Source organism: Lucilia sericata, unplaced genomic scaffold (assembly GCF_015586225.1).
Source record: "Lucilia sericata isolate MDLA Ls3-8-SP2 unplaced genomic scaffold, ASM1558622v1 Contig000393F_arrow, whole genome shotgun sequence".
NCBI classification, from domain to species: Eukaryota; Metazoa; Arthropoda; class Insecta; order Diptera; family Calliphoridae; genus Lucilia; species Lucilia sericata.
This window is the reverse complement of record NW_023994411.1, coordinates 169,712-183,433: the sequence shown is the minus strand read 5'-3', so window position 1 is coordinate 183,433 and position 13,722 is coordinate 169,712. Positions and strand designations below refer to the sequence as shown.

The 13,722-nt window shown below is 28.4% G+C and overlaps 1 protein-coding gene across 1 annotated transcript in view; it reads right to left on the bottom strand.

The window, feature by feature from the left end:
• The window catches only part of LOC119604444 (cyclic nucleotide-gated channel rod photoreceptor subunit alpha-like), a 159,483-nt gene extending 145,994 nt beyond the window's left edge, over nt 1–13,489 (bottom strand). The window contains 1 exon segment of the mRNA XM_037957045.1: nt 13,409–13,489. The gene's annotated coding sequence lies outside the window, so the exon portion shown is untranslated.
• Between the last annotated feature and the right edge of the window lie 233 nt (nt 13,490–13,722).

Genomic DNA, 13,722 nt, shown 5'->3' with positions numbered 1-13,722 from the left:
TATAGACGTATCTGTGGATTAGTCTATGAATTTATCTATGAACTAGTGTATGTACTAACCCATTTACTAGTGCAAATACTAGATGTTTCCAAAGCTTTGGTTGCAGTAGTGGTCATGGACACAATCAAGCAACATATACGCTGACTTCCCTGTAGTAGTGTTATGTTGTTAAAAAAAAATCACTTTCTGAGTCGATTTAGCTATGTTTATCCATCAGTCCGTCCTTGTGCTCACACTACAGTTCGTAATTTTCAAGATAATTTGATCAAATTTGGCACATACTCTGCTTTTGATCTAAGGATAAAGCCTCTAGAAAATTGATAAAAACAATTTGGCTTTGATTCTAAGAACCAATTTTTCAACTTTTTTTCGCTTTAAAAACGATTTAATGGCAATTTTCTCAACTAAAACTTTATCTGTTTACCACGTTTAATTCCTGTCACATAAAATTAAAAAAAAAAATCATTAACATTATCATTAGCCTTCTATCTTGCAATGTCTAAGTGTCACTATTAATTTTTATCTATTACACAGGGGATTTATTATTGTTTTTTTTTTTTTTTTTTTTTTTTTTTTTGTACCAATTTTGATGGACATTTCATAATAAATTTTAACAATAAATATTTCAAATATAACCTCAAATATTCTGTATTTATATTTAAATACAAATATTTAAGTGAAAAAAGAATTGATAGCAAATGTATCGAAAAAAAAAAAACACACACACACCTACAAAAACTATCACTATTACCAAATACACCCAGGGGTATAATATTTCAAAAGAAAAAATCTAACCAAATAGCAAAAAAAAACAAATAAAGAGTAAAATAATGTTGAAACAATATGAATTGCATAAGCGAAAATAAATTGTAGCAAATATTTATACATAAATTTAAAAAAATGAGCTATAAATATAATGGCATTATCAAATCGATGTATTTGAAAATAATGGAAATAAAATTGTTTAGCCAATATTTATGCTAAAAGACAGTATTGTCAGATTTTTACCATTATAGAGAGGGCCATTTGATAAATTTAAATATTTTGCAAATTTTGAAAGTTATTTAAGTTTTTAGCCATTCCTTAGCATAATATGTATATGACTTTTGACATATACTACTAACTAACTAACTAACTACTAACTAACTAACTAACTAACTAACTAACTAACTAACTAACTACTAACTACTAACTAACTAACTAACTAACGAACTAACCTAACTAACTACTACGAACTAACTACTAACTAACTAAAACTAACTAACTAACTAAACTAACTAACTAACTAACTAACGAACTAACTCTAACTAACTAACTAACTAACTAACTAACTAACTAACTAACTAACTAAATAACTACTAACTACTAACTAACTAACTAACTACTACTAACTAACATAACTACTAACTACAACTTAACTAACTAACTAACTAACTAACTAACTAACTAACTAACTAACTAATCTAACTAACTAACTAACTAACTAAATACTAACTAACTAACTAACTAACTAACTAACTAACTAACTAACTAACTAACTAACTAACTAACTAACTAACTAACTAACTAACTAACTACTAACTAACTACTAACTAACTAACTAACTAACTAACTAACTACTAACTAACTAACTAACTAACTAACTAACTAACTAACTAACTAACTAACTACTAACTAACTAACTAACTAACTAACTAACTAACTAACTAACTAACTAACTAACTACTAACTAACTAACTAACTAACTAACTAACTAACTAACTAACTAACTAACTAACTAACTAACTAACTAACTAACTAACTACTAACTAACTAACTAACTAACTAACTAACTAACTAACTAACTAACTACTAACTAACTAACTACTAACTAACTAACTAACTAACTAACTAACTAACTAACTAACTAACTAACTAACTAACTAACTAACTAACTAACTAACTAACTAACTAACTAACTAACTACTAACTAACTAACTAACTAACTAACTAACTAACTAACTAACTAACTAACTAACTAACTAACTAACTAACTAACTAACTAACTAACTAACTAACTAACTAACTAACTAACGAACTAACTAACTAACTACTAACTAACTAACTAACTAACTAACTAACTACTAACTACTAACTAACTAACTAACTAACTAACTAACTAACTAACTACTACTAACTAACTAACTACTAACTACTAACTAACTAACTAACTACTAACTAACTAACTAACTAACTAACTAACTAACTACTAACTACTAACTAACTACTAACTAACTAACTAACTACTACCTAACTACTAACTAACTAACTAACTAACTACAACTAACTAACTACTAACTAACTAACTAACTAACTAACTAACTAACTAACTAACTAACTAACTACTAACTAACTAACTACTAACTAACTAACTAACTAACTAACTAACTACTACTAACTAACTAACTACTACCTAACTAACTAACTACTAACTAACTAACTAACTAACTAACTAACTAACTAACTAACTAACTAACTAACTAACTAACTAACTAACTAACTAACTAACTAACTAACTAACTAACTAACTAACTAACTAACTAACTACTAACTAACTAACTAACTAACTAACTAACTAACTAACTAACTAACTAACTAACTAACCACATGGAACCAGAACCGAAAACTAACTGATTCGATTAAAATGTTAATGATAACGCAATCAGATATGCAAACCTTCGGCCACATGTTGCAATATATTTTTTTTAAGATCCTATGGTATTTTTACATATTGATTACTCAATTAAAAGAACGTAGACATCTAAAGTATCAGTCATTTTTGCTACAAATCAGTACTTAAGTGCCATTTAAAATCTAATCTTATTTTTTCTTTTAGACCTAGAATAAAACAAAGAGATAAGGAAAAAAAAACCAACAAAGGCATTCATGAAATATCCTTCATTATCTTCGATTACGAACAAAAAATGGTAAATGTCAGGTGTCATCTGATTATCTATCAACGTGTTTTTGTAAGTTTCTGCAAAAACCAAGCAATTCTTTTGGTATGTTTTTTTATTGAACAGATATTTGCTAAAGTTTCAACACTTCATTATTATTTAAAGACCATTTTAGCTAAATATGGTTAACGCTTTAGAGAATGATACATATTTGATGGAGTTAAAGAAATCTTGATGAAAAGTTTCTGATATGCATAATATGTATGATCTTCCGAAATAATACTTTAATCACAATGATTAACTTTTTGCGACTACTGTATTATATCAGTACAATTTTTTTTCAAAAAAACAGTTCATTATAATAACTAAAACTCATTTCCTAACAAAATTTGTACATATTTTTTTTAATTTTCATTTAAATCCATCATTGTCATTAAACTGCTTTTCACTTGGACATGTTGCAACATGTTGTGGTTTTTACTTTACACCCTTAAATTTACAGTATTCATTACTTTTTTTCAAACTATACAAATGAGTCTGGGTAACGATAACAAATGGAATAATAATGTTAAAAACAATATTACAAAGAGCAACAACCATAGTAGTCATAAAATATTAAAACACAAAAGTAACTAAAACTGACAACAAATTGCTATCCACAAGAATATAACTTGGAAAGAGGTAAAACATAGGGAGCAGATTAGCAAAAAAAAAGTACAATTAAAAGTAAACATTTTAAAGGAAAACAAAGGGAATGGCAAATTAAAATTCCGGCTTTTTAACTTTGCCAAAAAAACGTATAAAAAGGCAAATTTATCGAAAATTTCCTATAATTAGGCAACATATCCAAAATATTCTTTAAAAGGAAATTTAACTAGAATTATAAAATTAATAAAAAATTTCCTAAAAAAAAACTAATTTTCTTCCTCTGTAACACCCATTACTACATACATACAAAGAAATGTATTTAAGAACCACATACACATACACACACATACCACATTCGTCCATTCTATTTCATACCTGATCGAAATCGAACAATCAAATTGCAATTTTTAAAAGACAACATGTAAAAAAGCATCAAAAAAATATAAATAAACAGAAATGTTTGTTTTGTCACAAAGACTTGTCATATTCAGAATTCAGTTGTGGATGTCGAACATTTTGAAGAAAGTGTGCATGTGTTGAAACGTGAAACAGTGAAAAACAAAATTTGTTAAAATTTTCATGCAACAATTTATTTCAAAATTTTCTATAAAAAGAAAATTTATGAGAAAATTTTCGATTGAAAGAAAATCTATGAGAAAATTTTCTATAAACAGAAAATCTATGAGAAAATTTCTTCGAAAATTTTCTATAAGAAGAAAATTTCTTCGAAAATTTTCCGAAATCCGAAAAATTTCTATAAAAAGAAAAATTCATGCGAAAATTTTCTATAAAAAGAAAATTTATGCGAAAATTTTCTATAAAAAGAAAATTTATCCGAAAATTTTCTATAAGAAGAAAATTTCTTCGAAAATTTTCTATAAGAAGAAAATTTCTTCGAAAATTTTCTATAAGAAGAAAATTTCTTCGAAAATTTTCTATAAGAAGAAAATTTCTTCGAAAATTTTCTATAAGAAGAAAATTTCTTCGAAAATTTTCTATAAAAAGAAAATTTCTTCGAAAGTTTTCTATAAAAAGAAAATTTATGCGAAAATTTTTTCTTGGAAAGAAAATTTGGAGTAGTGGAGTAGTCTAGTGGTCTATGGAGTAGTCTAGTGGCTAGCTTATGGATTGGTCTAGTGATAAGTCTATAGACTAGTCTAGTTACTGGTCTGTGGCATTGTCTAGTGAGTTTTGACTACGAGCCAGTCTAGTTACTAGTCTAATGACTAATCTATGAACTAGTCTAGCGACTATGGACTAGGCCGGTGACTAGTTTATGGAAAATACCAGTAACTTTTGTATTAACTAGTATTGTGACTAATCTTTGTATTATGGGTTATTACACGAACTAGGCTAGTGACTATTCTACGGACTATTCTCGTGACTGGTCTATGCAATAGTCTAGAGCATAGTCTATGGACTAGTCTGAAGAATTGTCTAGTGACTTGTCTACGAATTAGTCTAGTGTCTGGTCTATTTACTAATCTATGGAAAAGTCGAGTTTATGGCCTAGACTAGTGACTAGTCTATGGTATGGTCTATAGACTGGTCTATGGTATAGTCTATAGACTAGGCTAGTGACTAGTCTATGGAATAGTTTACTGACTAGTTCATGTACTAGGCTAGCGACTAGACTCTCTATTATGGACTGTTCTATGAAATAGTCTATGGAATAGTCTATAGAGTGATTTAGTGTCTAGTCTATCGACTATTCTAGTGACTGGTTTATGGAACAATCTAGTGACTATTCTATGACCTAGTCTCGTATCTAGTCTATGAAATTATCTAGTGAGTAGCCTATGGACTAGTCTATAAAAAGACAATTTATTCTCAAATTTCCGAAATGTTTCTATGAAAAGAAAAATGATCCAAAAATTTGTTAGAAATGCATTAGATTTCTAACTCCAATTAAAATTAACTGATGATTATCCCATAATTTCTAACATAATTTACGTAAAACCTAAAAACTTACTGAAACCATATAAAATTGTATTGAAGAAATTTTATTGTATAAACACATCATTATGATTGTGGTCAACGCCATCATGCTAACTAATACTACTGTTCCTTTATTTACTTTAATGTTTCTTTCTATCAAGATGTGGTTTTTTATATCGAATTAGCGCATAATACACACCTAACTTATACTATAGTATATCAGGTATATATATTACACTATGAATCCATAATAAATCAATCAGTTTTAAGGAGAGAAAAAATTAAATGTCATCTTGTGTGTAAATACATATTTATTTAATGTGTTTGTGTTGGCATTAGACCAGCTCTTAAAAAAGGAGTTTTGCTTTTGATAGATGGGATTTTGTACAGTATCATTAACTACAAGGACACAAAATATTTGTCATAGTTAAGGTTATTTCTAGGAGGTTGCATTTGTAAAAAGTCCTTACAAAGTTAAACACTTTACTTTAATATTACTTTAATTACAAACGCACCTATTTTTCTAACCACAAGTGCATAAAACATACATATTACTTATTGACCAGTTACCATGTTTTTTTCCCTTTTATTATTGTTGTTATTTCTTAACAGAATTATTTTTCTTTGTCAAATTGTTTTATAGTGTTGACTGTTGTCTGCGGTTATTGGTTTTGCTGGGTTGGTTGGTGGGTGTTGATGTCAGGCGTAAAAAAGCAAAAACAAAACAAAAAAACTTCTTTTTTTTCCCCTTTTTTATTTTACTCAAGTGTGGTTTATCAATTTTGCGGCTTTTTTTTCTAAAGTTGTTTTTGTTATAAAGTATTGGCAACATCTGTTATTGTTTATTTCTATTTAGCTGTTGTTGTTTTTCCTTACATATTGACACTGTTGTTGTTGTAGTTTTTTATGCCACAATAGTCTGAATTGTTGCCGCATTATGAAGACCATATGTTTTTGTTTGATTTTATATTGACTGCAATAAGTCTTATTGACCGAGTTGTTGAGTTTTTATTACTGCCGCTGTTGCTATATTGTTTTTCTCATCTTTACAGTTTTTTTGTTCTTTTCTTTCGTTTCATTTCTTAACTGGTTTCTGGTTATATTGCTGAATTTGTTATTTGTTAAAGCAGCCATTTAAATTTATTTGTTTCTTTTTTCTCTCTTTGTTTGTTTTTTTTTATTATAAATAAAAGTTTAATATCACAAAATACTACTTGTAGACCAATAATAAAAAATAATAAAAATAATATGTATATTTTATGGCTGATTATTGTTGTTGGTGTTTTGTGTATTGAGCGCAAGGAAAAAAAAGCCAATGAAATTGTTGTTAACCAATGAATTATAAATGGGGTCTTGTTAACGGGGCGTATGATTTATATATAGTATATGATAATTTAACACTTAAATGCTATTTGTATTATTTTACTTAGTTGTTATTTTAATTATAAAATGTGAAGGCTTTTTTGTGATTTTAATTGTTTTTATATCCTATACCAATTTAATACTCAACTATAGTCCATTAACTAGCCTAAGGACGAGTCTTTCGACTAGTCTAGTCAGAAGTCTATCGACTAGTCTAGTGAGTAGCCTATGGACTAGTCTAGTGACTAGTTTATGAACATATTGGTGATATAAGTATATCGGCTAATCAGTGGACTGGTCTATGGACTAGACAACGATCTAGGACCAGTCTCTGGACTCGACTAGTGACTAATCTAGTGACCTATGGATTAGTCTAGTGTCTGATCTACATACTAATATAGTGATTAGTCTATGGACTAGTGCAGTGATGGACTTGTATAGTGACTAGTCTAGTGAAGGGTATATGAAATAGTCTACTGACTGGTCTATGGAATACTCTAGTGACTGGTGGAATAGTCTAGTAACTTGTGTATAGACTAGTCTAGTGGCTAGTCTATGGTGACTAGTCTATAAACTAATCTAGTGTCTAGTCTATGGCTTAATCTAGGGACCAGTAATGGACTAATCTAGGGACTAGTGACTAGTCTATGGATTAGTCTAGTGATTAGTCTAGTGACTAGTCTAGTTTCTAGTCTATGGACTAGTCTACTGACTAGTCTATGAACTAGTTTAGTCAATAGTCTATGGACGACTATACTAGTTACTAGTCTATGAACTAGTATAGTGATTAGTCTATGGACTATTCTATTAAATAGTTTATGGACTAGTCTAATGGCTAGTCTATGACCAATGGGCTAGTAATGGACTATTCTAGTGACTAATCTATGGACTGGTCTAGTGACTAGTCTAGTGACTGGTCTATGGACTAGTCTAGTGACTAGTCTATGGTCTAGTTTATGGACTAGTCTAGTGACTAGTCTATGGACTAGTCTAGCGACTAGTCTATGGACTAGTCTGGTGACTAGTCTATGGACTACTCTGGTGACTAGTCTATGGACTAGTCTAGACGCTAGCATAGAGACTAGTCTATGGATTAGCCTAGTAACTAGTCTAGTACTAGTCTATAGACTAGTCTAGTGAATAGTCTATGGACTATTCTTGTGAATAGTCTATGGACTAGTATAGTGATTGCTCTATGGACTAGTATAGTGATTAGTCTATGGACTATTATATTGAATAATTTATGGACTAGTCTAATGGCTAGTCTATAGACTAGTCGCTAGAATGGACTAGTCTATGGATTAGCCTAGTGACTAGTCTATGGACTAGTCTAGTGACTAGTCTATGGACTAGTATATTGAATATTCTATGGACTATTCTAGTGAATAGTATATGCACTAGTATAGTGATTGCTCTATAGACTAGTATAGTGATTAATCTATGGACTATTCTATTGAATAGTTTATGGACTAGTCTAATGGCTAGTCTATAGACTAGTCTAACGACTAGTCAATGGACTAATCTAGATATTATTCTATGGACTAGTCTAGTGACTACTTTATGGATTAGTCTAGTGACTAGTCTATGGACTATTTTAGTGACTGGTATGTGGAATAGTTTAGTGGATTGTTCATAAAAAGTCTACGAGATTATCTAGAGAGAGACGAGTGGCCAGTCTAGTGACTGTTCTAGTGACTATTTTATGGCCTAGTCTAGCGACTAATCTATAAAATATTCTAGAGACTATGGAGTAGGCCAGTGAGCAGTTTATGGAATAGTCTAGTAACTTGTGTACCAGAATAGTCCGTAAAATAGTCACTGGTCTATGGAAGAAGTAGTCTAGTGACTAGTCTATAAAATAACCTAGAGTCTAGTATATGAATTTATCTAGTGACCACTCTATGGACTGGTCTTGTGTCTTGTCAATGGACCAGTTTAGTAGCCAGTCTATGTATTATGAGCAAGTTTGTTGACTAGTCTATGTATTAGACAGTGGACTAGTCGATGAGCTAGTCTCTGGACATATCTCTACACATGTCTATGAACTAATATATAGAGAATCAAAAATCTATTTATAAAGTTTTTTACAAAAAAAAAATTCCACCATCGTTTATTTTTTTCCCCTAAAAGTCGACAACTACCAAAACTTTTTACATATAAAACTTACTTAATTCCAACTAACTGTATTTTACTTTTACTTCCTCATATCTTCCGGTTTCCTGTTAATAGTTTGATTCTCTTTTTTTTTTTGTCTTCTATTTTTATCTCTCTAAACATGCAACTAATGTGTGCTATGTAAAGTTGTAGTGGTCTGAGAGATTGACTGATTGATTGTTTGATAGATGGTTAGTGGTGGGTTTGAATATTTGATTTGGTTGAGTTGATTTAGGTTTTGAATTTGATTTTATTTTTTTTGTTTCTCTATTTCTCTCTCTCGTTCTCAATTTGTTTGGTTTTCAATAAACTGAGAAAGAATATTAATTTTTGGTTTTGTGTTGTTTATAATGTATGTAGTATATGACTAAAAATCGAATAGAATAAGAATTTTTTAGAGAGATGAAATAAATATAGTCACAAAGAAAGAAGAAAGTACATGATAACGAAGCAACAAAAATCAGTAACATGGTAATTGATATAATTTGCTCATTTATTTTAACAATATCTTAATTTGTATGTAGACGGCTTACCAATTTCTAAAATTGTCTATTATTATCCATGTGAAAAGAATTTATCGTTATAAACATCAAAATCAAAACTTAAGAACTACATGTCGCATGAGTAATTTATAATACTACAGTGTATTAAATGTTGATCATACGCCATCCGTATATGTACTTTTGATATGAAAAGTTTTAGTCATTAAAAAATGATAATATTAATTTAAACAAATTAATAACAAAAAAATCTAATAGTTATGATAATAAAATCAATTTAAAGAAATAATACTGTTATTAAATTATTTTCTATAACAATATTTTATGTCACAATTTTTCCAGTTTATTACTGTTTATGGTAATTTCAATTAATTAAAATTCCTAGTATTTTATATTTATTAAATTTTCATTTAAATTTTAATTAAAATAGTTTAAATGTTATTTTTTTACACTTTAAATGTTTGACAAAGTTTATGGATATTTTACAATTATATAATTACTATTGATTGTTTAGTTGTTTTATCTAAATAATCTGCAATATATGCATTTAATGTAAAAAAAAACAACAACTAAATCCTTATTAATTATGTGGTAATAATTTAGATCTGACTACAACGAATGTAATTAGTCGTACATAAATACAAAATTAAGCTGCTACAATAAATGTAATAAAATATTTGATATTAACATTTTAAAATTTAAGTGAAGGAAAAAATAGAAAATAAGTATTTTCATAGAAATGCCGAATCTTATACACCCACCATCAAATCATATGTCTTAAATTTCAGGTGAATTTCGGAAAGTGGACCTATACTTATTTATCATATATAAAAAAATAATATAGTTAGGGTGACGGTAGCACTTATTTTATCATATTTAATGATTTCTTAATGTTTTGATATCCTGTAAATTTACTTATGGTAAATTTTGGATACTCCTAAAATTCTACAAATAAAAACTTCAATAAAACTTGTTTTGTCGAATATCAATGCTTTCTAAGCCATATATAAGAAGGCTTTTTAATCCAATACGGCTCAATGGTCATAAAATTTGACAAAAAGATTTTAGTTCCCATAAAACTAGTTCATGACGAATTTTATCGCTCTACTGGTATTTTTAAGACAGTTATGGCCATTAATGTCAGTCAATTTCGTTGATATACTGGCAGAGAGAACCTTATATAGGGGGGGATAGGGTCAATTATGGGCCGATCTCCATAAAATTTGACAGAGAGATTTTAGTTCCCCTAAAACTTGTTTATGTCGAATTTCGTTGCATTGCTATTATTTTGAAGCCAGTTATGAGCGTTATAGTCGTTTTCTGCGAGGGACCTTATATGGAGGGTGGGGTCAATTATGGACCGATTCTCATAAAATTTTGCAAGGAGACTTTGGTTCCCTTAAAACTTGTTTATGTCGAATTTCGTTGCATTGCTATTATTTTGAAGCAAGTTAAGAGCCCATTTTCAATACCAAACAAACCTTACCTATAGAGAATATTTGTGGAAAATTTAAACCCTCTAGATATTTCCGTTCGGACTCTATGGTGTTTTAAATAGACAGACGGACGGACATGGCTAGATCGTCTTAGAATTTAATAAGGACCCAGAATATATATACTTTTGTGGGTCTATGACAAATATTTCGATGTATTACAAACGGAATGACAAAAACAATATACCCCCATCTTATCATATCATATCTCTAAAAAGAAAATTTAACTGAAAATTTTCTGTAAAAAGAAAATTTAACTGAACATTTTCTCTATAAAAAAAATTTAACCGAAAATTTTCTATCAGAAAAAAATGTAACTGAAAATTTTCCATAAAAAGAAAATTTATCCGAAAATTTTCTATAAAAAGAAAATTTATCCGAAAATTTTCTATAAAAAGAAAATTTATTAAAAAATCTTCTATAAAAGGATAAATTATCCGAAACTTTTGTATAAAAAGAAAATTTATCCGAAAATTTTGTATAAAAAGAAAATTTATCCGAAAATTTTGTATAAAAAGAAAACCGATCCGAAAATTTTCTATAAAAAGAAAACCGATCCGAAAATTTTCTATAAAAAGAAAATTTATCCGAAAATTTTGTATAAAAAGAAAATTTATCCGAAAATTTTCTATAAAAAGAAAATTTATCCGAAAATTTTCTATAAAAAGAAAATTTATCCGAAAATTTTCTATAAAAAGAAAATTTATCCGAAAATTTTCTATAAAAAGAAAATTTTTCCGAAAATTTTCTATAAAAAGAAAATTTTTCCGAAAATTTTCTATAAAAAGAAAATTTATCCGAAACTTTTCTATAAAAAGAAAATTAATTCGAAAATTTTCTATAAAAAAAAAAATTATCTGAAAATTTTCTATAGAAAAAAATTGATTCGAAAATTTTTTTCTAAAAAGAAAATTTATTCTAAATTTTTTTTCTAAAAAGAAAATTTATTTCAAAATTTTCTCTAAAAAGAAAATTTATTTCAAAATTATCTCTAAATAGAAAATTTATTTCAAAATTTTCTATAAAAAGAAAATTTATTTCAAAATTTTCTATAAGAAGAAAATTTATTCGAAAATTTTCTCTAAAAAGAAAATTTTTTCGAAATTTCTATTTTCCTAAATACAATTTAAATCGCAATAAATTATAAGAATATTTTTCTAATATTGATCATTGTTTCGTTTTTGTAAGTTAATGCACTATAAAAGACACCTTCAATAAAAACATCTGTTTAACATTTCTTGTACATTGTACAGCAATTACTTTGAGAAATTTCCCAACAAACATAATTTTAATATAAAGTTTTATTTTCATTTGATGAAGAAACAAATTTTAATTTGTTTCACATTTGAGAATAAAAACATTATTCAAGTCGAAAATATTTATATCATAAAACTGATTATTGAAAAATAAATCCAAACCTTTATGTTTGCTGGGATGTTATACATATAGATGTTTCTGCTTTAAGTGTTTAAAATCAAACCAAGCGAAAATGATAAATTGGTGTGTAGGCCTTCATACATAAGGACCTCACACGCACACTCATTCCAATACACCAATAACGGTACAATAACACAGTTTTAATAGTAAAATATACCACACAAAGGACCTAAATATCTACTTGACAATGATAATACAGACACTGATTATATGATGGGATGCGATGAGTTAAGATGCAAAGGAATTTCAGGTGTATAGATGAACATGAACACAAACATGTTACTCTATACAGCAGGGAGTTCAAACAAACAGGAGCTTGGAGTGATAAGAGAGACATACAAAAGCAAATGACCACTAATTTATGATTTAAGATAAAAAAAACACACTACACTGTTTCCTTAGGCGATTTGGGGTAAAGTTTAACGTGCAAGGAAAGTGAGTTTTGTGATGGTCAGGGATAACTTTGATAAACATACATTTTCGAATACTACACCATTTCCATTTTTACATTTATACATAAAACAGTTTTTGAATGCTGTACTTTAGGTTTTTTGAGAAGCTTGGTTCGGTTTATAGAAAATTCTTTATGTGAATAGAGAATTTATTAAAAAATGTTCTCAAAATTCCGAAATAAAAAGCCAAACAGTGTAAAAAGTACTTAAAATGCTAAATCTTAAAAAACTAGCAAGTAGCAGGACTTAATAAAATGTACACTGCCTACCCATCACAATACATAAACAACTATAAGGATTAAGGTAAACAAATTTATTACTTTCAGTGTATGTATAAAATGGAGGAGGAGGTGAGTAGAGATTTTTTGTTAAACATTTGTTTATGTTAATTTTACTTAAACATTATCTTTTGCAGTTTTTTTCTTTCGGTGAAATTTATCATGTACAGTGTTTTTGTTGCAGGGAAAAAAAAGTCCTAAAAAACTTACCTGTTGAATAGCGGGGTCCATTATTAATATTCGCACCGATGCCACCATAAGTAAAATGATGACTTGATTCTCCAGTCCCCGAAACTACAGCAATTTCATCCAGTTCATGACCGGGTGAAGCACCGGCCGATACTAAACGTGTTGACGAAGTCGCTGTATTACATTCAGAATTTTTGCGACCTCGTAATGATAAAACCAGCCGTTTGGCTGTTGACATTACCACCGTTGTTAATGGATGAAATTATGTAATAACTGAAAGAGAAACGAAAAGAAAAATGATAAAAAGAGAAATTTGTAAGAAAATCATAAGAAAT